This window comes from Balaenoptera musculus, chromosome 12 (genome assembly GCF_009873245.2).
Source record: "Balaenoptera musculus isolate JJ_BM4_2016_0621 chromosome 12, mBalMus1.pri.v3, whole genome shotgun sequence".
In the NCBI taxonomy this organism is placed as follows: Eukaryota; Metazoa; Chordata; class Mammalia; order Artiodactyla; family Balaenopteridae; genus Balaenoptera; species Balaenoptera musculus.
Window position 1 is genome coordinate 65,065,594 of NC_045796.1, and position 25,587 is coordinate 65,091,180.

The 25,587-nt window shown below is 38.5% G+C and overlaps 1 long non-coding RNA gene across 2 annotated transcripts in view; it reads right to left on the reverse strand.

The window, feature by feature from the left end:
- Positions 1-4,274: 4,274 nt before the first annotated feature.
- The window catches only part of LOC118905194, a 122,971-nt gene continuing 101,658 nt past the window's right edge, over positions 4,275-25,587 (reverse strand). Inside the window, exons 1-3 of one of the 2 annotated variants that reach the window (XR_005022181.1) lie at positions 12,352-12,432; positions 6,593-6,727; positions 4,275-6,223 (exon numbers count right to left, since the gene is read on the reverse strand). This is a non-coding gene — a long non-coding RNA (uncharacterized LOC118905194). Of the gene's footprint in view, positions 6,224-6,592; positions 6,728-12,351; positions 12,433-25,587 lie in introns of those variants that run through there. The other variant, XR_005022180.1, reaches the window with a different exon arrangement.

Here is a 25,587-nt window from a genome sequence, read left to right on the forward strand (position 1 = left end):
GGAAAGTCCAACAGAAAAAGTTAAACCCATATGCTACATAAATATTTTATCATTTTTTCTCAATTTACTAAGTGATTTAATATGATATATCCTACTACATGTCATATCTGTCACATTAAAATGGCCAATTTTGCATTTTGATAAGTATTAATTAGCTTAATATTATTGGAAAACAGAATGCTTCCAAGTATCCTAATGCAAATTGACTAATAATCTATTAAAATTTAGAACCCTATGTCCCAATTCCTTCACATATGCTTTTCAATTAATTCTTTATTTTCAAAATTACTATTGTGTTCTACCTCAAAAAAACCAGAAACCACCAAAAAACCATAAATATGAAGTTGTGAATCATAGGTAGAAAGTAATTTCTATTAAAAAATTGAACTGTGTACTAACTGTCTCTGGAACTCTATGACAAACATTTTTCACAGGCGTTCGCCTTCTCATCAGATATATGTATATAATAGTTTGTTACAACCCTTTAAAACTATTTTGAAAAATGCATATTAATGCAATGGAAACAAACTTTTTATTGGTATTTTTCAAAAATAATTTCCAATTAAACATGGTATTTAGGTTGGTCAGCTGCCAAGTATTTTTGTAGTTTTTGAAAAATTTTGTTTTGATGAATACCAAAAATAAATTAGTATACTTTATTTTTTCTATCATTGTTAAGGATAGAAAAAGCTCTTAATTTGTATTACATATACAGATGATTTATGTTTTTTCATGCATGGTATGGCAATAGGACTTCTTAGAAGGATGCATATTAATAATCTTAGCTGAAGTTTATTCTTACTATCTAGCAAGCATGACTTCTTGTAATTTTATGGAGCACTTACATGGGTCTAGAGTCCAGAAATTGTTTGTATGTAGACTTCCAAAAATCTAAATGGTAATCAGTATTTTTCTTCTTAAACCAGTGGAATTATTTTCATTTAAACTGGCAGAGGAAAAACAGTTTCCTCTTCAGTAAATCATGGTATAGGATCACATATGGCCATAATGCAATTTTGTAATAATTATATAACGATGAATTCTTGTGTAGACTGCTGTATCAGTGGAGGTCCAGTCAGGAAAACAGAAACCATATTTGCTATGTGAACACAGAGAAGTCAGTATATGAAATTGCTTAAACATATGTTAGAGAACTGGAACTATAAAAAGGAAATACTGAGGTAACACAGAGACAGTATCTGTTGGAAGTAACCACCAGCTCTGGGGCTGGGGAACAATGAGAGGTGGGTGGAGGACCCTGGGAGCCATGTCCCTTGCACTTCTGAGGGGTCTGGCAGTGGGCACAAAAACAGGCACTGGAATCAACTGCCACTGCCAGGGTGAAGGGTTGTTGTTGAGCCATCTGTCAGGACGAGCAAGCAAAGAGGACAGAATAAGCCCTTTCTTCCTCTCCAGCCTTCCAGGCCCTTTCTTGTGACCCTGTTGGTGGAAACTATCAGGTAGCAGCTGGCAGTGTGGTCTGCAAGGTCTCCACCCCAGCATCATGGTTTAGAAGGCTGGGCTTGGAGTCAAGAGAAAGAATAGCTAAATAACTGACACATATTTATTAATGTTATTACTGTGAAATTCTTCTTAAAAATCTAAGGATTTAGATTTCATGATTTAATATATACTTTTAAAAAGTCAAGTTTGATGTACTTTATTTGTATACATCGTTATAAATCTTGGTATTTAATGATTTTTACTTATAGTAAAGGATTACACAGAAAAGAAACATTGTATTTTTCTTTGGTACTTCTTAACCTGTTCTCAAGTTCCCTCTGGATTTCTCCACTTGAGGGAAAGTGACAGAAGTGTTTCGTATCTATGTTCACTTCTGTGTTCCTTCCCATCAAGAAGGGCAGGTTGACTGGCTGGGCTGTGCCATTTGTCAAGTTTGTCAAGGAATGAGTGAGCAGTACGTTTAAAGTGTAAGCTGCTCCTCTTTTATTCATGAAAGAATTTATTTATATATGTGTATTGTTATTGGACTACTAGTACAAATTTAATGATTGGTTTTTCTATTAATGCCATGCGCACTGTTGATATTTCCATTAAAGCATAATATTCATGTTTAGGTACTAATGAAAATGTTTATCTTTATATATGGCAAAATGTATGATTAGTTGAAGTTTTTATTTTCCCATTCAATCAGTATTGGCATTTCTATGAAATAGAAAGAATTCTTTAAAGAAATTTAGAAAATTGTAATTAAGGTATTATGATTAGAAAAGTTAAGTTCATACTGAGAGTGGCATTTGTGGCATATTTGAGACTTTCTCTTAAGTAGAATTTGTCCTCAAGCAGCTAAAAAACATGCTAAGAAAGAAATGTTTGAATAGGGTCTTAAGAACAATTGCTTTCATGTATCGATAAAAGATCAGCTTAATTTAATTTATCAATTTTTATTTTGAATACTGGTGGACTTACCTGTTTGTAAGTGGGATCCTTAAAGTTCCTAAATATTCTTAAAACAGTCCATATATCTAAATGAGTGGGTAAGAGATTCTTTGGAGTTGTATAGCATCTTGATTCCATTCAAGGAATCAGGGACATGAAGCTTGAAGACATTTCTATGACTGTTTTTTAATTAAAAATATTTTTATTGTAAAAGATAACATATTATAGAAAAATGCACAGAACATGTACAGTCCAATGAATAACCTTAAGCAATTACATAATCTCCACCAAGGTCAAGAAATTGACCATTGCCATCTCTGGCAGGCAAGCTCTATGGACCTCAAAGACACCTGCTTCCCGTTTATTCATGCCCTTGTATTATTTGGGCTAGACTTGCTTCCAACAAAAAGAATGAGGCAGAGGTGATGGAGTGTCACTTCTGAGATTAGATAATACAAAGGACATGGCTTCCCTCTTGGCATTCCTTCTCTTGTTCTCCCTTAAATCACTCACGCTGATGCAAGTCAGCTGCAAAGTCATGAGACAGCCCTGGGGAAAGACCTGCACGAGTGAGCTTGGAAGCAAATTTCAGGGGTCTGCCAAAACCACATTAGTGAGTTGGCATAAGATACGTTAGCCCCAGTTGATACTTGAAAGGACTGTCCTGACTGATGCTTTAATTTCATCCTCACGAAAGACACTGAGGCAGAGGCACCCAGCTAAATTGTGCCCTGATTCCTGATCCACAGAAACTGATATAATAATTATTTTAAACTGCTAAGTTTTGCAGCAATAGAAACACCATCACTCAAAAGCCCTTTTTCTGTCCCCTCCTAATCATTTCCCTTCTCCACTACCCCATCCCCCAAAGTAACCCATATTCCTACTTTTTTAAATTAATTTTTTAATTGGAGTGTAGTTTATTTACAGTGTTGTGTTAGTTTTTGCTGTATGGCAAAGTGAGTCAGTTATACATATACATATATCCACTCTTTTTTAGATTCTGTTCCCATATAGGTCATTACAGAGTATTGAGTAGAGTTCCCTGTGCTATACAGCAGGTTCTTATTAGTTATCTATTTTATATGTAGTAGTGTGTGTATGTTACTCCCAATCTCTCAATTTATCCCTCCCCCACCCTTTCCTCCTTGGTAACCATGTTTGTTTTCTACATCTGTGACTCAATTTCTGTTTTGTAAGTAGATTCATTTGTATCATTTTTTTTAGATTCCACAAGTAAGTGATATCATATGATATTTGTCTTTCTTTGACTTAACTTCATTTAGTATGATAATCTCTACGTCCATCCATGTTGCTGCAAATGGCATTATTTCGTTTTTTTTTATGGCTGAGTAACATCCATTCCTCTGTGGATGCACATTTAGGTTGCTTCCATGTCCTGGCTATTGTAAGTAGTGCTGCAATGAACACTGGGGTGCATGTATCCTTTCGAATTATGGTTTTCTCCAGATATATGCCCAGGAGTGGGATTGCTGGATCATATGGTAACTCTACTTTTAGTTTCTTAAGGAATCTCCATACTGTTCTCCATAGCAGTTGTACCAATTCACATTCCCACCAACAGTGTAGGAGGGTTCCCTTTTCTCCACACTCTCCAGCATTTATTGTTTGTAGGTTTTTTGATGATGGCCATTCTAACCAGCGTGAGGTAATACCCTCATTGTAGTTTTGATTTGCATTTCTCTAATAATTAGTGATGTTGAGCATCTTTTCATGTGCCTCTTGGCAATCTGTATGTCTTCTTTGGAGAAATGTCTATTTAGATCTTCTGCCAATTTTTTTATTGGGTTTTTTGTTCTTTTTGATATTGAGCTGCATGAGCTGTTTGTATATTTTGGAGATTAATCCCTTGTTGGTCACTTCATTTGCAAATATTTTCTCCCATTCTGTGGATTTTTTTTTTGTTGATCCATATTCCTGCTTTTAACACAATAGTTTTTGATTTCTCTGCCTTTGAACTCTTATGAATCCAACAATACAGATGACATTCTTTTGTGCCTGGCATCCTTGGCTCCACATTCTATTCAGGAGATTCATTTTCATTAATCTGTAGTTTCAGTTGGGGCTCTTATGGTTATTATTGTTAAAATTCCTTTAGTACTCAGATTTATGTATTTCTAATTAGTACAAACCTTCAACTAGAGTTTCTGTATCAAAAAGTCCTCATATTTCCAATGTTGGTGTATCATGACAAAATGTTTTCTGAAGTGGTTGCACCAATTTACACACCCAACAGCAGGGTATGAGAGTTCCCACTGTCCCACATCCTCACCCAATTTTGCTATCTTAAACTTTAGCCCTTCTTCCACGGGAAGAGTGGTATCTCAGAGGGGGGTTAACTTACTGACGGCTAATGTGGTTGAGTCTTATTTGACTTCACGGCCGAGTCCTGACACTAAATCTATGGATTTGTCCTTTCCTTATCGATTTGTAGTATTCCTTTATAATGTATGGATACAAACCCTTTCTTAGCTGTACGTGTTTAAAATCATACCACCCATTTGTGGGGGTCAGGGGAGCTTGCATTTTTACTCTTCAAACGGTGCCTTCTGATAAGCAGTAGTTTTTATTTTAATCTGATTTCTCAGTCTATTTTCTATGGTTATCACTTTTATAACTAATATAAGAAGTGTTTCTCTTTCCCAAGGTCAAGATGATTTCCCTCTATATTATCTTTTAAAACTTTATTGCCATACTTTTCATATTTATAACTATAATCCACCAGGAATTGGCTTTTATATAAGTGTGAGGTAAGTGCCAGATTTCGTTTTTTCCCCTATGGATATACAGTTGACACAAGATAATTTATTGAAAAGATCATCTTCGCCCCCTGGCATTATAGTGTCATCTATGTCATAAATCAGGTGACCATATACAGGTGGCATGTTTCTGGACTCTCGATTTCATTTCATTAGCCTATATATCTGTTCCTATACCAATACACACTGTCTTAATTACTATAGCTTTATAATAGTTCTTGAGTTTTGGTATCTGTTAGTGTACATTCTCCAATTTTATACTTCTGTTTCAAATTTTGTTTTTGCATTTCCATATTTATTTTTTAACCAGTTTATCAATTTCTCCTAAAAAATACCCTTAAGGATTCTGGTTGGAATTGCGTTGAATCCTTAGATAAGCTCAGGAAAAATTGACGTAGTTACAATAATTAGTCTTCCAATTCAAAACCAATATAGTCCCTTGATTTATTAGGCATTTTATCTTTGGTCTTAGTTCTTTACCTCCAGCTCTGTGCAGGTTTAGAGCTCAGGACATACACTGAGGGGGAGAACAGCCATATTTGAGCTCCCTGAAACCTCCCATTCTGTTAACCCAGTGCTGTGTGACCTGCAAAATCTCTGCTGGCCACTCTGTCCCCCTAGTAGCAACACTATATGCAGGTTTACTTAGGGATCTCTGCTTTTGTCTCAAATCTACAACCAACAAATGCCTGCAAGGACGCTCAGGTCCTTAGCTCTCCTCCATAAATGTATCCCCTTGTTGGAATCTTACTCTTTTTAGTCTTTGTAGCTGCTGAAGTTCTCTGATGCCTTTAAGTAAATCGTTTTGTAACTTTTCTAGGTTTTCTAAATTGTTTTGATCTGCACCGAAATGTAGTCATCTCAAGGCTTAACTAGGGAAATATCCACTTCCAAGTTCAGGTGGTTGGTGGCAGGATTCTGTTCTTTGCAAGCTGTTGGACTGAGGGCCTGAGTTTCTCACTGGTAGTTGACCAGAGGGAACTCTCAGTTCCTTGCGTGTGGACATTTCCAAGGTGTCAACTTGCTTCATGAAACCATGCAAGCTGAGAAGGCAATAGAGAGAGTCTGCTATTAAGATGGAAGTCACAGTCTTGTGTAACCAAAGTGACAGCCCAGCACTTATACTGTCTTCTGTTGGTTAGAATCTAGCTACAAGGTTTAGCCTACACTCAATGAAAGGGGATTACACAAGAACTGGAATGTGGAAAAGCTAACATGTGGAAGAACTGACCAAAAAATTCATATATAATTGGGACTTATGATCTAGTCATGTCCTGATCACTCTTGCAGAAGCAGTTCTCTGATCATATCACGACCCTGCCTAATAAATACAGCAAAGAACCTCTTGCCCACAACTACGCACAATCAATCAGACCCCAGTCTTCATTTCCAACTTTTCTATTTTCTCTTACCACTCCTCATGAATTTCATGCTGTAGCCAGTGCTGTGAGCTCATTTCACAAGGTGCTTGCTCTGCATGTTTGTCGTGTTGCTCCCCCTGCCTGAAATAACGGATTCTTCTCTTTCCATAAAGTAAGGTTTTTAGCCTGGAAAAAAGAAGGGGAGGTGGAAGGCACATTATTTTTCTCTTCACATATGTAAAGAGATAGCACCAAATAAGCCAATGTATAGAAGACTGAAATGGCAGGTTTTCAGGTATAATGGAGAATTCCTGACAGCCATCAAGGCTGCCCAACAGTGAAATGAACTGCCTGAAAAACGGTGAGTTTTCCATTTTTTTATGTGTTCAAATGAAGGAAAAAAATCTGTCCATTATGGGGATAAAGGGATACCAGTGTTTAATGGGAGTTAAAATGAAAAGACTTCTGAGGTACCTTCCAACTCTTAAGAGTCCATGAATCTATGAATTTATATAAGGATAAAAAACCATTGAAATAAATGTTTAATGAGTCAGTCATTGAGTGAATGAATACAATGACTGATATGAGACTCAAACGGGGTCCCAGTGTATTGATGGCCTTAGAACTTTAGATCCTGCTGAGTTGTTTGTTGTCCTGCATGCAAGGATTGTGTGTCACAAAAACCAGGAGCCTTAGGTGAGACTGAACACCACTATATACTAACTCCCTAACGAGAAATAGACATGGGTGCAGGCCCATCTGGCCAGGCTGTTTCTGTCACATACATGATGTCATTCAAGACAAATAAGCCAGACAACAGACAATGAATTTGACTATTGCATAAATTTGGTGTTATTTGGTGTTAAGATGCAACATACTCTTGTATAGATGAGGGTGGACTTTCCTTTAAGATAAATGGGAAGAAGTTAATTCTGGCACCCATGGCAGTGGATTTTAGATTAGGGAAAGAAATTTGTTCTGGTCTTCCTGGAGCCTCAAGTAGATCTGACTCTGAGATGTAGGAAGGGAAGAATTGCCATGGCCTCTGGAAGCGGGTCAGGAGTAAGACAGAAAGCAAGCCAATAAGGAGGTTCTGTGATGGGTCTGGACCTGTGCAATTGTTGAAAGTACTCACTTTTTTTTTTTTACATACACCTACTTTCCCAAATGTTTACTAGACTTTCATTACAATTTACAGTGTGGAGCCCATTGGCCAGCTGCAGAGTGTTGTAAAGTTAGCGCCAAGTCCCAGATAAACAGATTGGGGCCAACTGCAGCATATAGTGCAAGTGGGGCAGAATGTGCACAGTGGGCCCCTCCCCCAGGAGACATGCAAGATGGGGCATTTGTTGGAAGAGTTTGTGAGACCCTCTCTCTGCCCAGAGCTCCAGGACCAATGCATCTTTCCACCACCTTAAACCACTGGTGAATATCTCCTCAAATTACAGAAAGACACACTGTGGAGGAGCAGCTAGGTGGAGACAAGATGGTGGAGTAGAAGGACGTGAGCTCACCTCTTCTTACGAAAATACCATAATCACAACTAACGAACTGCTGAACAACCATCGACAAAAAAAAAAAAAAAAAAAAAATTTCTGGAACCTACCAAAAAAGACATCCTACATCCAAAGACAAAGCAGAAGCCACAACGAAACAGTAGGAGGGGAGCAATCACAATAAAATCAAATCCAATACATGCCAGGTGGGCGACCCACAAACTGGAAAACAATTATGTCACAGAAGTTCTCCCACAGGAGTGAAAGTTCTGAGCCACATGTCAGGCTCCCCAGCCTGGGTGTCTGGCAACAGGAGGAGGAACCTCCAGATAATTTGGCTTTGAAAGCCACCGGGGTTTGATCACAGGAATTCCACAGGACTGGGGAAAGAGAAATTCTACTCTTGGAGGGTGCACATAAGGGCTCGTGCTTACTGGGACTCAGGGAAAAAAGCAGTGACATCATAAGATCCTGGGCCAGACCTACCTGCTAATATTGGAGGGATTCCTGTGGGGAAACCCCCTGTGGGGGGGGGGCGGGTGGTGTGCAGCTGTGGCTCACTGCAGGGACAAAGACACTGACAGCAGTAGTTCTGGGGAGTACTCACTGGCGTGAGCCCTCCTGGAGGCTGACATTTTCCCACCCAGACCAGGCCCCACAAATAGCCTGTAGGCTCTAGTGCAAGGACGCCTCAGGCCAAACAACCAACGGGGTGACAACACCCAGCTCCACCCACCAGTGGGCAGGCACCCATCCGTCCCACCAGAAAGCCTGCACAAGCCCCCGGACCAACCTCATCCACCAGGGGGGCAGACAGCAGACACATGAAGAACTACAACTCTAGCCAAGGCAATGAGAAGAAAACTAAATAATAAATAAAAGGAATGCAAATTGGAAAAGAAGTAGTAAAACTGTCACTGTTTGTAGATGACATGATCCTATACGTAGAAAATCCTAAAGATGCTACCAGAAAACTACTAGAGATCATCCATTAATTTGGTAAAGTTGTAAGATATAAAATTAATACACAGAAATCTGTTGCATTTCTATACACTAACAAACAATGAAAGATCAGAAACAGAAATTAAAGAAATAATCTCATTGACCATTGCATCAAAAAGAATAAAATACCTAGGAATAAACCTACCTAGGGAAACAAAAGACCTGTACTCCAAAAACTATAAGACACTGATGAAAGAAATTGAAGGTGACACAAACAGATGGAGAGATATACCATGTTCTTGGATTGGAAGAATCAGTATCATCAAAATGACTATACTACCCAAAGCAATGTACAGATTCAGTGCAATCCCTATCAAATTACCAATGGCATTTTTCACAGAACTAGAACAAAAAATTTTAAAAATTTGTATGGAGACACAGAAGACCCCGAATAGCCAAAGCAATCTTGAGAAAGAAAAACAGAGCTGGAGGCATCAGGCTCCCTGACTTCAGACTATACTACAAAGTTACAGTAATCAAAACAGTATGGTACTGGCACAAAAACAGAAATATAGATCAATGGAACAGGATAGAAAGCCTAGAAATAAACCCACACACCTATGGTCAATTAATCTATGACAAAGGAGGCAAGAATATACAGTGGAGAAAAGACAGTCTCTTCAATAAGTGGTGCTAGGAAAACAGGACAGCTACATGTAAAAGAATGAAATTAGAACATTCTCTAACACCATACACAAAAATAAACTCAAAATGGATTAAAGAACTAAATGTAAGACCTGGTACTACAAAACTCTTAGAGAAAAACAGGCAGAAGTCTTTGACGTAAGTCACAGCAATATCTTTTGCAATCCGTCTCCTGGAGTAATCGAAATAAAAAATAAACAAATGGGACCTAATTAAACTCAAAAGCTTTTGCACAGAAAAGGAAACCATAAACAAAATGAAAAGAAAACCCACAATAAAGGAGAAAATATCTGCGAACAATGCAACCGATAAGGGATTAACCTCCAAAATTTACAAACAGCTCATGCAGCTCAATATCAAAAACACAAACAACCCTATCAAAAAATGGGCAGGAGATCTAAGTAGACATTTCTCCAAAGAAGACATACTGATGGCCAAGAGGTATATGAAAAGATGTACAACACTGTTAATTATTAGAGAAATACAAATCAAAACTATAATGAGATATCACCTCATACCAGTCAGAATGGCCATCATCGAAAAGTCTACATGGGAGTTCCCTGATTACCTAGTGGTTAGGATTCTGGACTTTCACTGCTGTGGCCTGGGTTAGATCCCTGGTCAGGGAACTGAGATCCTGCCAGCCATGAGGCAGGGCCAAACAAAGTCTACAAACAATAAATCCTGGAGAGGGTGTGGAGAAAAAGGAACCCTCCTATACTGTTGGTGGGAATATAAATTGGTAGAGCCATTATGAAGAACAGTATGGAGATTCCTTAAAAAAACTAAAAATAGAGCTACCATGTGATCCAGCAATTCCACTCCTGGGCATGTATCCAGGGAAAACCAAAGTTCGAAAGGATACATGCACCCCAATGTCCATTACAGCATTGTTTACAATAGCCAGGACATGAAAGCAACTCAGTGTCCATCAACAGATGAATGGATAAAGAAGAGGTGGTACATATATACAATAGAATATCACTCAGCCATAAAAAGAATGAAATAATGCCATTTGCAGCAACATGGATGGAGCTGGAGATTATCATACTGAGAGACGTAAGTCAGAGAAAGACAAATATCATATATCACTTACATGTGCAATCAAAAAAAATGATATAGATGAGCCTATTTACAAAACAGAAACAGACTTAGAGAATGAACTTATGGTTACTAGTGGGGGAGTGTGTGTGGGGAGGGAGGGATAGATTGGGAGTTTGGGGTTGACATACTATACTTAAAATAGATAACCAGCAATAGACCTACTGTACAGCACAGAGAACTCTGCTCAATATTCTGTAATAACCTGAATGGGAAAAGAATTTGAAAAAGAATAGGTACATGTATAACTGAATCACTTTGCTGTACACCTGAAACTAATACAACATTGTTAACTGTACTTCAATATAAAATAAAAATTTTTTTTAAATGGAATCACAGGAAAAAAAAACAATTTGCCATGTGAACTTTGCCTTTTATTTGGGAAGAAGTGAACACATTCTTGAGTGTCCCAGTCACAGTGGCAGGGACAGTCACCAGAGGAGTGGTGACCCTGGCAATCAACAGCAACAGAAACAGCCCAGTTTCCTCCACAATGCAGAAGGCCAGAGGAAAAATCCCTGACAAATTGCTTGAAAATATGCTGAAGACATTTAGAGAGTGGCCATTTAGTAATAACGCACTTCATCTGTAAAATGGGGCAATAATACTTGTCTCTGCTTCCCTCCAGAGAAGTTATGAAATGTAAAATAATTCATGTGATGTGTCTGAACACCTTGAAAAAAATACAAGTATATGATATCATGATTACCTCCATAATAAAAAGAAAATATTAAAATAATATGTGCATTTTCAACACCTGCAGTTGTATATGAAATATATAACTTTTATTGTTTCTGTCTAATCCACTGCACCCGCATTGAAAAAATGTACCCCAATGGTCCAATTTTTTAAAATACATAAAATTTAGACAGATACTTATTCTTTTATTCACCCCATTGTGCCTAGGTATCACAGAACATATTTTAAATAATATACTACCATAAAGAGACCACTTCAATACAAATCTCCATAGTGTGGGTTAGTAAAAAATTACTTTTAAAGGCAAACATCTGGCACCTCATAAATATATATCACTTTCCATCAAGAGTTTCTCAAACTCTCTTCATATATATTATACTTAAAAGCATTATTAATTCAGCATATTGTACATTGGTTTGAAAGTAGTCCCAAAGCAGAATTACATATGTAAAATATGGGCTGCAATACCTAGGCCCGTGCAGCTCATAAAGAACATTAGCCATGATCCTAAATCCTTTTGATTTAATGTTTTCTGTTAGCTAACAGGGGTGGGCGATTTTTTTGAGCACGGATATAAGAAAATACTATAGTTAAGCTTAAAGGCAGCTATTATTCTAATTTTTTTTTCCTCTCATGACATTTTAGCAAATTATTCTAGGCTTACATTTAGCTTGTGTCAAAAAAAATGTCTGAAATATTTTACTCTGGTTTATTTTTACATCTAAAAGAAATTTTCAGAGATGACTTGCCTTTACAAAGGCTGAATCTGAAACACCTAACTGGTATTTCTCCTTTTCTAGAGGATACTGTAAAAAAGAATATTCTGTAATACCCTTTGGCAATTTTTCCTGTCATTAATGATCTTACCAGGAAGTTATCTGAAGTTGTACTTCAGTTTGTGTTTTTTCTGTACAAGTAAATGCCAATTCTTCTTGCTGTGTCTTTAATAATGCTGCAGAAAATACAATCAGGTTTATTGTTATATTTTTGTAATGGTGCATATATTTAGTTCATAAATCTTATTATTTTGCCAGTGATAACACTCACTCCTTTAGCTGTTCCTGAAAGTTAAAGTTAGAGGCATTTTCTTGTATTTTCATATTTCTCCCAACCCCTTTAAGAAATGAATAACACAAAATGGGCACAAAGCTGAAAGTTGTGAAGGTGTGTGGCCTGACAGACTACACAGGCTGTTTACCTCACTCATCTCATATCCCTGGTATCTCGTCTAAAACTATTGATTTTCAGGCACTATGTTAGGCAGTGGACATACAACTACAAACATAACAGAATTTCTAACCACACAGAGCTTTCAACATAAAAGAGAACAAAGAATAAGTAAAGAAATGGTCAAATAACTTAAAATTGTTTAAGTGCTCTGAGGGAAAAATATAGATGGTTATGCCCCAAAATTAAAAAAAAGGACCTTCTTTGGATGGGACGGTCAGAGATAATCTAAGCACCTCATGTTAAGTGTATCATGCTGATTTCCTGATTAAATAATGAATGGGATACACACATCTTTTTCTCTAAATCATATTAAAATGACTATCTAAACATACAATATATACAGAGAAAATCCTGTACCAGTATTAGAAAACATGGAAGAATAGCAGTCACACACCAGAAACTTTAAGAAAATTCTCTACATAAGGAGAATCTGCACAGACAACTGCTTGTCTGTATGCAGATGAACACCTCGCTTGGGAAATAAGTGAGGAGATCCCAAAAGAACTCACTAGCAGCAGCATGCAGAAGGACAAACGGGGTATTAGGACAGTAAGACAGCAATATGTGATCCCACCGGAAACTCAGTAAGTGCTCAGTTCGTGTCTGCCGCCTTACATGTCTGATCCCCTGGCACTCGCTCACGGTGTATCCTTGGAAATACCCCTGCCAAATAATGGCTGCCATGATAAACACAAAAAGGTGGTCTCTGAATGGAGGGAGGCTCCCTGCTGCAAAGCCTATCCCATTGGTCTCTCTCTACAAACCTCTGGAAATAGAGCTCTAAACTGACAAATGATATATGGGAACTTTATTCTTCTCCCTTCATTTCAGCTTGAAAGACTCAGTCTCACAACCTCTGACAGGTCCCATTTCACACCAGAGCAGAATGATCCAAGAGAGTTCTCTGTAAGGAGAAGCTAGTATAGAAAAATCACTGGGTATACAAAAATTACATGGAAGTTCAAAAGAGAGTAACTCAGAAGAGCAGTCAGAAGAGTTAGGTTTTCTGACAAAATCCTAAACATTTAAAAAGTATGTTTACTCATTGTCTCTTTATAGGAGTCAAGGCAGTAGTGTAGACAATGAAAGGGAAAATATGAACCAGAAGAAACTACACAGAGAAGAACAATACAATCACTGAATTAAAGACCTCAGTGAAGCAGACATTAGCAGATTGAAAAGGCAGAAACTAATGATCAACACTAACTTTCACTATGAGCCAGACAGTCTTCTCAGCACTGTGGATACAGAAATAAGGAGAACCAAGTCCCTCTCTTCACAGACTTCATGTTCCACTGGGGAGAGACAGCCAGAGACACAATGAGCAATTAAACTTCTGCCACATTGGAAGATGATACGTGTAATCAAAAATCTATAAAAAATGGGGAAAGGGAATAGGGAGCAAGGATGACAGGTTGCAGTTAAAAATGCATGAGGTCAACAAAGTCCTCACTGAGAAGGTGACGCTAGAAAGACTTGATACTGTAGAATAGACAGTGTGTGACTTCTTCCATCTTGACTTCTTAGATCACTCTCTAGGGATATCCAGCTGTCATGTCATGAGGACATTCAACCAGCCTGTGAAGAGGCTATCGTGGAGAAGAAATGATGTTTCCCACCAACAGCCAACACCAACTTGCCATACATGTGAGCAGCCTCTTTGGAATTGGGTCTCCCAGGCCCAGTAGATACATAAATACATGGGATGTATGCAGTCCCAGCCAACATCTTACTGCATCCCATGAGAAGGTGAGACAGAATTTCTCAGCCAAGATGCCCCTGAATTTTGGACCCAAAGAATCTGTGAGAGCTAATATTTAAAATTTCAAATCACTAAGTTTGGGGATAATTTGCTAGGCAGCAGTAGATAATCAATACACATGCAGATATCCAGAGGAAGAGCATCCAGAAAGAAAAGCAAGGGCCAGTCTCCGAGATAAGAACATGCCTGGCATGTTTGAGGAACAGTAAGGAGGCCAATGTAGCTGCAGCTGAGTAAGGAAAAAAATACATAAGAATTGGAGTTAAGTGAAGAAATAGGTGCCAGATGGTATAGAACTGAGTTAGCCATGGAAAGGATTTTGATTTTCACCTTGAGAAAGATTGGGACAGACAGGGATTTTAAACTCAGAAGTAACATAATCTGAATTAGAGTTTAAAACATTCACTCTGGCTGAGGCTCAGAATACAGTGGGATGGGGGGCAGTGAACAAGTTTAGAAGTAAAGAGTTAGGAGGCTATTGCAATAATCCAGGCACAAATGATAGTGACGTGTACCCGACTGGTACCAGTGGAAGTGGCAGAAAGTGGAAAGATTCTGGATATATATCGAAGAGAAGTCAAGAATTAGATGTAGGGTGAAAAAAAAGAATCAATGGTGACTCGTACATTTTTAGCCTTAACAAGTAGAGTAATAGAGTTAAATCTGAAAGATATCATAAATGAATAGCTATAATATTTCTTGAGGCAACTAGAGGATGATGGAAATAACAAGCAGGTTAGAAAAAGATCAAATCACACTTCTACAAATAAAAATTTTAGTTTGAAATTAAGAATTTTTCTATAAAAAAGCAGACAGAGGTGAAGAGAATTAATGAATAGGATAAAAAGGATGTTGCAAAATAATACAGACTATAGCACAGAAAGCTAGAGAGACAATCTGTCAGATGATATGAGAGATAAGTTATGAGATAAGGAGGATATAATAATGTTTGACATAAATCCAAGGCTGCTAGTTCCATAATACCTAGACAAGTACTCGGAACACAGTACCTCTCAATAAATATTTACATGTTTATTGAATTAATAATAATGCTAGAAAAAAGGTGTCAAGAGAAATTCCTATGGCAGCATAGGAATTTCTAGCTCTACCCCAACAAAAACATCAATTTGATTAACTATCTGCATTCAAAAATACCTTCATAAAAGTGAAGGATTCAAGGTGAGGGATTACAGCATGTGGGTGAAGCACAAAAATGAGAAAAGATGGATTGAGAAGGGTAAGAAGCATACATTCACACTACCTCCATCATCCTTTCCCCAAGCCTGGGCAGCCTGGTGTGCAGACAGACACTCCCTGTGTGAGAAGAAGGAGAGTGAAGTGAGAGCTTGACTTTACCATGAACCCCAGAGGAGGCCTACCAAATTCCAGGCTGATCCCTGGGCCTTAGGTGGTCCCTGCATGCTCCCACAAACCCAGGCCCCTGATGTACCCTGGCACCTGCCAACTCCAGTGGCCTCAGTGGCTCCTGCAGCCCCAGGCAGCCTATATGGCACCAGGCTCCACATAGGCTCCCAGCTCACCCTCACTCCTGCCAGCTCCTAAGGACCTGGGCAGCTCCTGAGGCCCCAGGTGGCTCCCATGACACCAGGAGGCCAGTGGAATCCAACAATTCCAGGCTCCCAGACCACCCCAGTGCCAACTGGCTCCGATGGCCCAAGGTGCCTCCTATGGCCCCAGGCTTTTGATGGGCTTCTGTGAACCTAAGCTCCGGCTCACCCCAGTGCCAGCTGGATCCCATGGCCCTGGGCAACTTTCGTGGCACGAAGCTCCAGGTGGGCACCTGTGAATACAGGCTCCCAGCTAGGCCGTATGCCAGGCCAACTCCTGTGAACCCAGACTTTTGACCCACACCAGTGCCAGACCAATACCCACAGACCTAGACTCTAGACCAGCTCCCACTGACCCAGGCTCATGGCACTAGGCTAGGCCCAGGCTAGTACCCGAGACCTCAGGTTATAGGCTGACTCTTGTAGCCCCAGGCTCCAGGCTCATCCTACTATGAAGATGACCTCAATAACCCCAGCTTCCAGATTGGTCCCACCAAACCTGGCTGCCAGCTAATCCCAGTACTGGTTTGCTCCTGTGGAGTCGATATCTAGGTCTACAACTGCAGATCCAGGCACTGGGCTGGTGCCCATGTACCCAAACATTAAGCTTGCCCATCTACTGACCCAGGCACCAGCTGTGCCTGCCCAAGGACTCCAGCAGCAAGTCCACCCATGGACACCATCAGATGGCCCACCCAGAATCTCTGGACAGACTGACTCTGGAGGGCTATGCCTGCTGAAACCAGTCTATAAAGACTAGAAGAGGTGCCTCTCAAATGCACAGACATAAATGCAAGGCCACAAGGATCATTAATAATGAAGGAAATAGGACATTGCCAAAGGAAACTAATAAAGCTTCAGTGACGAATCCTAAAGAAATAAAGATCTACAAGTTGTCTGACAAAAACTAAAATACAGATCATTTGAAATCACACAGTCAGAGGAGAAAAAGATAAAAGAATGAAAAAGAGTGAATTATGGGCTATCATTAAAAGAAACAATCTAAGCATTACTGGAGTCTCAGAAGCAGAACTGAACAAGAAAGGAGCAGAAAGATTACTTAAAGAAATAATGGCCTTCAAGATGGCAGAGGAGTAAGACATGGAGATCACCTTCCTCCCCACAAATACATCAAAAATACATCTACATGTGGAACAACTCCTACAGAACACCTACTGAACGCTGGCAGAAGACCTCAGACTTCCCAAAAGAGGCCCTCAGGTGACCTACACGCAGAGGCAGGACCAAATCCAAAGCTGAACCACAGGAGCTGTGGGAACAAAGAAGAGAAAGGGAAATATCTCCCAGCAGCCTCAGGAGCAGCGGATTAAATCTCCACAATCAACTTGATGTACCCTGCATCTGTGGAATACCTGAATAGACAACGAACCATCCCAAAATTGAGGCAGTAGAGGATGGAAGCAACTGTAGACTTGGGGTTTGCTTTCTGCATCTAATTTGTTTCTGGTTTTATGTTTATTTTAGTTTAGTATTTAGAGTTTATTATCATTGGTAGATTTGTTTATTGATTTGGTTGCTCTCTTCCTTTTTTAATTTTTTATATATATATTTTTTTCCTTTTTCTCTTTTTGTGAGTGTGTATGTGTATGCTACTTTGTGTGATTTTGTTTGTATAGCTTTGCTTTTGCCAGTGGTCCTAGGGTTCTGACTGTCCTTTTTTTTTCTTTCCAGTATAGTTTTTAGCGCTTGTTATCACTGGTGGATTTCTTTTTTGGTTTGGTTGCTCTCTTCTTTCTTTCTCTCTTTTTTTTTTCCACTTTTTACTTTTTATATTTTTAATAATTTTTTTCTATTTTAATAACTTTATTTTTTTCCTCCCTCCCTCCTTCCCTCCCACTGCCCCTTCCTTCCTTTTCTCCCTTGTCTTCTGAGCTGTGTGGCTGACAGGGTCTTGGTACTCTGGCTGGGTATCAGGCCTGAGCCTCTGAGGTGGGAGAGACGAGTTCAGGACATTGGTGCACCAGAGACCTCCTGGCCCCTCGTAATATCAATCAGTGAGAGCTCTCCCAGAGATCTCCGTCTCAATGCTAAGACCCAGCTCCACTCAACGACCAGCAAGCTACAGTGCTGGACGCCCTATGCCACACAACTAGCAAGACAGGAACACAACCTCAACCATTAGCAGAGAGGCTGCCTAAAATCATAATAAGTTCACAGACACCTCAAAACACACCACCGGACATGGTCCTGCCCACCAGAAAGACAAGATCCAGCCTCATCCACCAGAACACAGGCACCAGACGACTCCACCAGGAAGCCTACACAACCCACTGAACTAACCCTACCCACTGGGGGCAGACACCAAAAACAATGGGAACTATGAACCTGCAGCCTGCGAAACAGAGACACCAAACACAGTAAATTAAGCAAAATGAGAAGACAGAGAAATGAAGACAGAGCAGATGAAGGAGCCAGGTAAAAACCCACCAGACCAAACAAATGAAGAGGAAATAGTCAGTCTACCTGAAAAAGAATTCATAGTAATGATAGTAAAGATGATCCAAAATCCTGGAAATAGAATGGAGAAAATGCAAAAATGTTTAACAAGGACCTAGAAGAACTAAAGAGCAAACAAACAATGATGAACAACACAATAAATTAAATTAAAAATTCTCTAGAAGAAATGAATAGCAGAATAACTGAGGCAAAAGAACGAATAAGTGACCTGGAAGATAAAAGAGTGGAAACAACTACCACAGAGCAGAGTAAAGAAAAAAGAATGAAAAGAATTGAGGACAATCTCAGAGACCTCTGGAACAACATTAAATGCACCAACATTCGAATTATAGGGGTCCCAGAAGAAGAGAAAAAAAAAGTGACTGAGAAAATATTTGAAGAGATTATAGTTGAAAACTTCCTAATATGAGTAAGGAAATAGTCAATCAAGTCCAGGAAGGGCAGAGAGTCCCATACAGGACAAATTCTTAGAAAAGCACAATCTTCCAAGACTGAAACAGGAAGAAATAGAAAATATAAACAGACCAATCACAAGCACTGAAATTGAAACTGTGATTAAAAATCTTCCAACAGGGGCTTCCCTGGTGGCGCAGTGGTTAGGAATCCGCCTGCCAATGCAGGGGACACGGGTTCGTGCCCCGGTCCGGGAAGATCCCACATGCCGCGGAGCGGCCAGGCCCGTGAGCCACAACTACTGAGCCTGCGCGTCTGGAGCCTGTGCTCCGCAATGGGAGAGGCCGTGACAGTGAGAGGCCCGTGCACTGCGATGAAGAGTGGCCCCCGCTCGCCGCAACTAGAGAAAGCCCTTGCACAGAAACTAAGGCCCAACACAGCCAAAAATAACTAACTAACTAAATAAATAAATTTAAAAAAAAAAAAAAAATCTTCCAACAAACAAAAGCCCAGGACCAGATGGCTTCACAGGCGAATTCTATCAAACATTTAGAGAAGAGCTAACACCTATCCTTCTCAAACTCTTACAAAATATAGCAGAGGGAGGAACACTCCCAAACTCATTCTACGAAGCCACCATCACCCTGATACCACAACCAGACAAAGATGCCACACACACAAAAAAACTACAGGCCAGTATCACAAAATCCTCAACAAAATACTAGGAAACAGAATCCAACAGCACATTAAAAGAATCATACACCATGATCAAGTGGGGTTTATCCCAGGAATGCAAGGATTCTTCAATATACGCAATTCAATCAATGTGATACACCATTTTAACAAATTGAAGGAGAAAAACCATAGGATCATCTCAAAAGATGCAGAAAAAGATTTTGACAAAATTCAACACCATTCATGATAAAAACCCTCCAGAAGGTAGGCACAGAGGGAAGCTACCTCAACATAATAAAGGCCATATATGACAAACCCACAGCCAACATCGTTCTCAATGGTGAAAAATTGAGATCAGGAAGAATACAATGTTGCCCACTCTCACCACTATTATTCAACATAGTTTTGGAAGTTTTAGCCAAAGCAATCAGAAAAGAAAAAGAAATAAAAGGAATCCAAATCAGAAAAGAAGAAGTAAAGCTGTCACTGTTTGCAGATGACATGATACTATACATAGAAAATGCTAAAGACACGACCAGAAAACTAATAGAGCTAATCAATGAATTTGGTAAAGTAGCAGGATACAAAATTAATGCACAGAAATCTCTTGCATTCCTATACACTAATGATGAAAAATCTGAAAAAGAAATTGAGGAAATACTCCCATTTACCACTGCAACAAAAAGAATAAAATACCTAGGAATAAACCTACCTAAGGAGACAAAAGACCTGTATGCAGAAAACTGTGAGACACTGATGAAGGAAATTAAAGATGATACAAACAGATGGAGAGATATACCATGTTCCTGGATTGGAAGAATCAACATTGTGAAAATGACTATACTACCCAAAGCCATCTACAGATTCAATGCAATACCTATCAAACTACCAATGGCATTTTTCACAGAACTAGAACAAAAAATTTCAAAATTTGTATGGAAATACAAAAGAACTCGAATAGCCAAGCAATCTTGAGAAAGAAAAACGGAGCTGGAGGAATCAGGCTCCCTGACTTCAGACTATACTACAAAGCTACAGTAATCAAGACAGTATGGCACTGGCACAAAAATAGAAATATAGATCAATGAAACAGGAAAGCCCAGAGATAATCCCACGCACATATGGTCACCTTATCTTTGATAAAAGAGGCAAGAATATACAATGGAGAAAAGACAGCCTCTTTAATAAATGGTGCTGGGAAAACTGGACAGCTACATGTAAAAGAATGAAATAAGAACACTCCCTGACACCATACACAAAAATAAACTCAAAATGGATTAAAGACCTAAATGTAAGGCCAGACACTATAAATCTCTTAGCAAAAACAAAGGCAGAACACTCCACGACATAAATCACAGCAAGGTCCTTTTTGACCCACCTCTTAGAGAAATGGAAATAAAAACAAAAATAAACAAATGGAACCTAATGAAACTTCAAAGCTTTTGCACAGCAAAGGAAACCATAAACAAGACAAAAAGACACCCCTCAGAATGGGAGAAAATATTTGCAAATGAAGCAACTGACAAAGGATTAATCTCCAAAATATACAAGCAGCTCATGCAGCTCAATATCAAAAAAAACAAACAACCCAATCCAAAAATGGGCAGAAGACCTAAACAGACATTTCTCCGAAGAAGATATACAGATTGCCAACAAACACATGAAAGGATGCTCAACATCACTAATCATTAGAGAAATGCAAATCAAAACTACAATGAGGTATCACCTCACACCAGTCAGAATGGCCATCATCAAAAAATCTACTAACAATAAATGCTGGAGAGGGTGTGGAGAAAAGGGAACCCTCTTGCACTGTTGATGGGAATGTAAATTGATACAGCCACTATGGAGAACAGTATGGAGGTTCCTTAAAAAACTAAAAATAGAACTACCATATGACCCAGCAATCGCACTACTGGGCATGTACCCTGAGAAAACCATAATTCAAAAAGAGTCATGTAACACAATGTTCACTGCAGCTCTATTTACAATAGCCAGGACATGGAAGCAACCTAAGTGTCTATCGACAGATGAATGGATAAAGAAGATGTGGCACATATATACAATGGGATAAGTACTCAGCCATAAAAGGAAATGAAATTGAGTTATTTGTAGTGAGGTGGATGGACCTAGAGTCTGTCATACAGAGTGAAGTAAGTCAGAAAGAAAAACAAATACCATATGCTAACACATATATATGGAATCTAAAAAAAAAAAAAAAAAAAAAGGTTCTGAAGAACCTAGGGGCAGGACAGGAATATAGACGCTGACATAGAGAATGGACTTGAGGACACAGGGAGGGAGTAGGGTAAGCTGGGACGAAGTGAGAGAGTGGCATGGACATATATACACTACCAAATGTAAAATAGATAGCTAGTGGGAAGCAGCTGCATAGCACAGGGAGATCAGCTCGGTGCTTTGTGACCACCTAGAGGGGTGGGATAGGGAGGGTGGGAGGGAGATGCAAGAGGGAGGAGATATGGGGATATATGTATATGTATAGCTGATTCACTTTGTTATACAGCAGAAACTAACACACCACTGTAAAGCAATTGTACTCCAATAAAAATGTTAAAAAAATTTTTTTAAATATAGAAATTAAATCAAACTAAAAAAAAAGTAAAGAAATAATAAGACTTCCCAAATCTGGGGACAGATTTCAATATTTTCAATATCCAAGTTCATGAAGGTAATAAGTCACCCCAAAATTTCAACTCAAAACAATCTAACTCCAAGACACATAATAAAACTGAATAAAATCAAAGAGAAGGTGGGTAACGAAGGTGAGTAAATCACAAGTCTAGTATGAAGGTTACAGACAAAAGTATTAAAAATAACTATAAAACAATAATTTGTAAATGGATATGCAGTATATATAGATGAAAAGTGATATCAAAACCAAAATATATGAGGAGATAGAAAATTGTAGAACATTAGTATGTGTTTGGAGTTATTATCAACTTAAAATAGATTGTTGTAAATATAATACGTTTTCTGTAAGCCTAATGGCGACCACAAAGCAAACACCTATTGTAGATATATAAAAAATACTAAGAAAAGAATTGACATACCACTATAAAAAAAATCATAAAATCACAAAGGAAGAGAGTAACAGAAAAAAGAAGGAACAAAGAAATTACAAAACAGCTACAAAACAGTTAAACAAATAGCAATAGTAAATCCATGCCTATCAAAATTACTTTGAATGTAAATGCAGTAACTTCTCCAATCAAAAGAGATAAATGGCTGAACGGATTAAAAAATAAGACCCAACTTTATGCCTACAAGCGACTCATTTTAGCTTTAAGGACACACATAGGCTCCAAATGAAGGGATGGAAAATAATATTCCAAGCAAATGGAACCCAAAAGAGAGAAGGTTGCTATACTTATATCAGACAAAGTAGATTTTAAGTCAAAAACTTTAACAAGAGACAGATACATAATGATAAAGGGATCAATTCATCAAGAGAATATAACAATTATATACGCACCCAGTATCAGAGCACCTAAATACATTTAGCAAACACTACAGAATGGGAGAAATAGACAATAACAGTAGGGGACTTCAATACCCTACTTAAACTATTGGAAGATCATCCAGACAGAAAATCAGTAAAGAAACGTTGGACTTGAACTATAGCTTAGACCAAATGGACCTGACAGACATGTATAAAATATTTCACCCAACAGCAGCAGAATACATATTCTTCTCAAGTGCACATGTAGCTTTCTCCAGGACAGATTATATGTTAGGACACAAAACACGCCTTAGCAAATACAAGATTGAAATCATATCAAGTATCTTTCCTAACCACAACGGTATGAAACTAGAGATCAGTAACAGGAGGAAAACTGAAAAAATAATAAATGTGTGGAAATTAAACAACCACTCCCGAACAACCAATGGGTCAAAGAAGAAATCAGAAGGGAAATAAAAAATTACCTTGAAACAAATGAAAATACAAAATACCAAAACTTATGGGATGCAGCAAAAGCAATAAACTTTTATGACAAAAACTCTCAACAAAGTGGGTATAGAGGAAACAGACCTCAACATAATAAAGGTCATATATAGCATCACACTCAATGGTTAAATGTTAAAAGCTTTCCTACTAAGATCAGGAACAAGACAAGGGTGCTCATTTTACCACTCCTGTTCAACACGGTACTGGAAGTTCTAGCCAGAGCAATTATGTAAGAAAATAAATAAATAAATAAGAGGTGTCCAAATTGGAGAAGAGGAAGTACAAGTGTCTCTGTTTGCAGGTGATATGATCTTATACATAGAAAGCCCGAAAGATGCCACCAAAACACTGTTGACACTAAAAAGTGAATTTACAAAAAGTTGCAGGACACAAACATCAACATAAAAAAATCAGCTGTGCTTCTATGCACTAACAACAAACTACCTGAAAAAGAAATAAATAAAATAACCCCATTTCAAAAGAATCACAAATAATAAAATACTTAGGAATAAATTTAACCAAGGAGGTTGTAGTGTAAGTGTCTGACAGTTTTTTGTTTATTTTTTGTTTTTTATCATAATGCAAGTGCCTAACTTAAGCTCTGATTGCTAAGGAATCCAATTCAAAGACAGCTCTCTTGACTAAACACACTGCCAGCCACATGACTAGGTAAGAGCCAGGATTCGCACCACATCCACCTCACCCCTACTGCACCAAAGTTTGCTTGTTTTAGAGATCTTTGATTCACTTAGATAACTGACTGTTGGCTGTTTGTTTTTCTCTTCTTGAACTTTAATTCCTGATCTTATGCTTTAAATTCACCAATAAAGAATGAACCCACGAAACCATAGGCCCCCACTATTGACCCCAATAAAAGCAGAGCTCCCAGGCCTGAGTGTGTGTGTTCTCTCTCTCCCCACCTGCCCTCATTCCGCCTGAGGCCTCACTGTGTGGCCTCAGGTGTGCCACGTACTCTCCAAGACCTGTGAGTAATAAACCCTGTTGTTTCACAGTGTCTTGATGTTAACTGCTGAGGGCATCTTGCAGTCATAATAAGAACCACAAGGGCTGGTCCAGCCACAACATTGGTTCCAAAAGGGGAAAAGTCTACAGGGAGCTTGCCTCAGGCCCAGGTAAGCACCCAACCCTGGTATTTCTAGCCAAGACCAACACTATCAATAGGATCAGCACAAAACAGAGGAAAAAAATCTGTATGCTGAAAATTACAAGAGCTTGATCAAAGAAATTAAAGAAGTCACATGCAAGTGGAAAGATATCCCATGTTTTATGAATTGGAATAATTAATGTTGTTAAAAGGTCCATACTCAAAGCCATTTATAGATTCAATACAATCCCTATCAAGATTCCAATGGCATTTTTTACAGAAGGGCCAAACAATCCTAAAATGTCTATGATTTTTTTGGATAGACACCAAAAGTAATCAAAACAGTCTGGTACTGGCATAAAAATAGACACATAGACCAACCGAACAGAATCAAGAGTCCAGAAATAAACCCAAGCATATACAGTGAATGAATATTTGATAAGGGAGACAAGAATACTCAATGGGGAAAGCCTAGTCTCTTCAATAAATGGTGTTAAGAAAACTGGATATTCACAGGCAAAAGGATAAAATTCAACTCATATTTTATAACACTCACAAAATTAATGCAAAATGGATTAATGAATTAAATGTAACACCCCAAACTATAAACCCATTAGAAGAAAACAGAGAAAAAGCTCTTTGACATTAGTCTTGGCAATGACTTTTTGGATATGACACCAAAAGTGTAAGCAACAAATGCAAAAATAAACAAGTGGGACTACATCAAATTAAAACGTTTTAGCACAGCAAAAGAAATCATCAATAAAAAGAGAAGGAAATCTAGGAAACAGGAGAAAATATTTGCAAACCATCTGTGGGATAAAGGATTAATACAAATCAATAGCTCATACAACTCCATAGTTTAAAAAAAATCCAATTAAAAAATGAGAAGAGGATTTGAATAGAGTTTTTTTTCAAAGAAGAT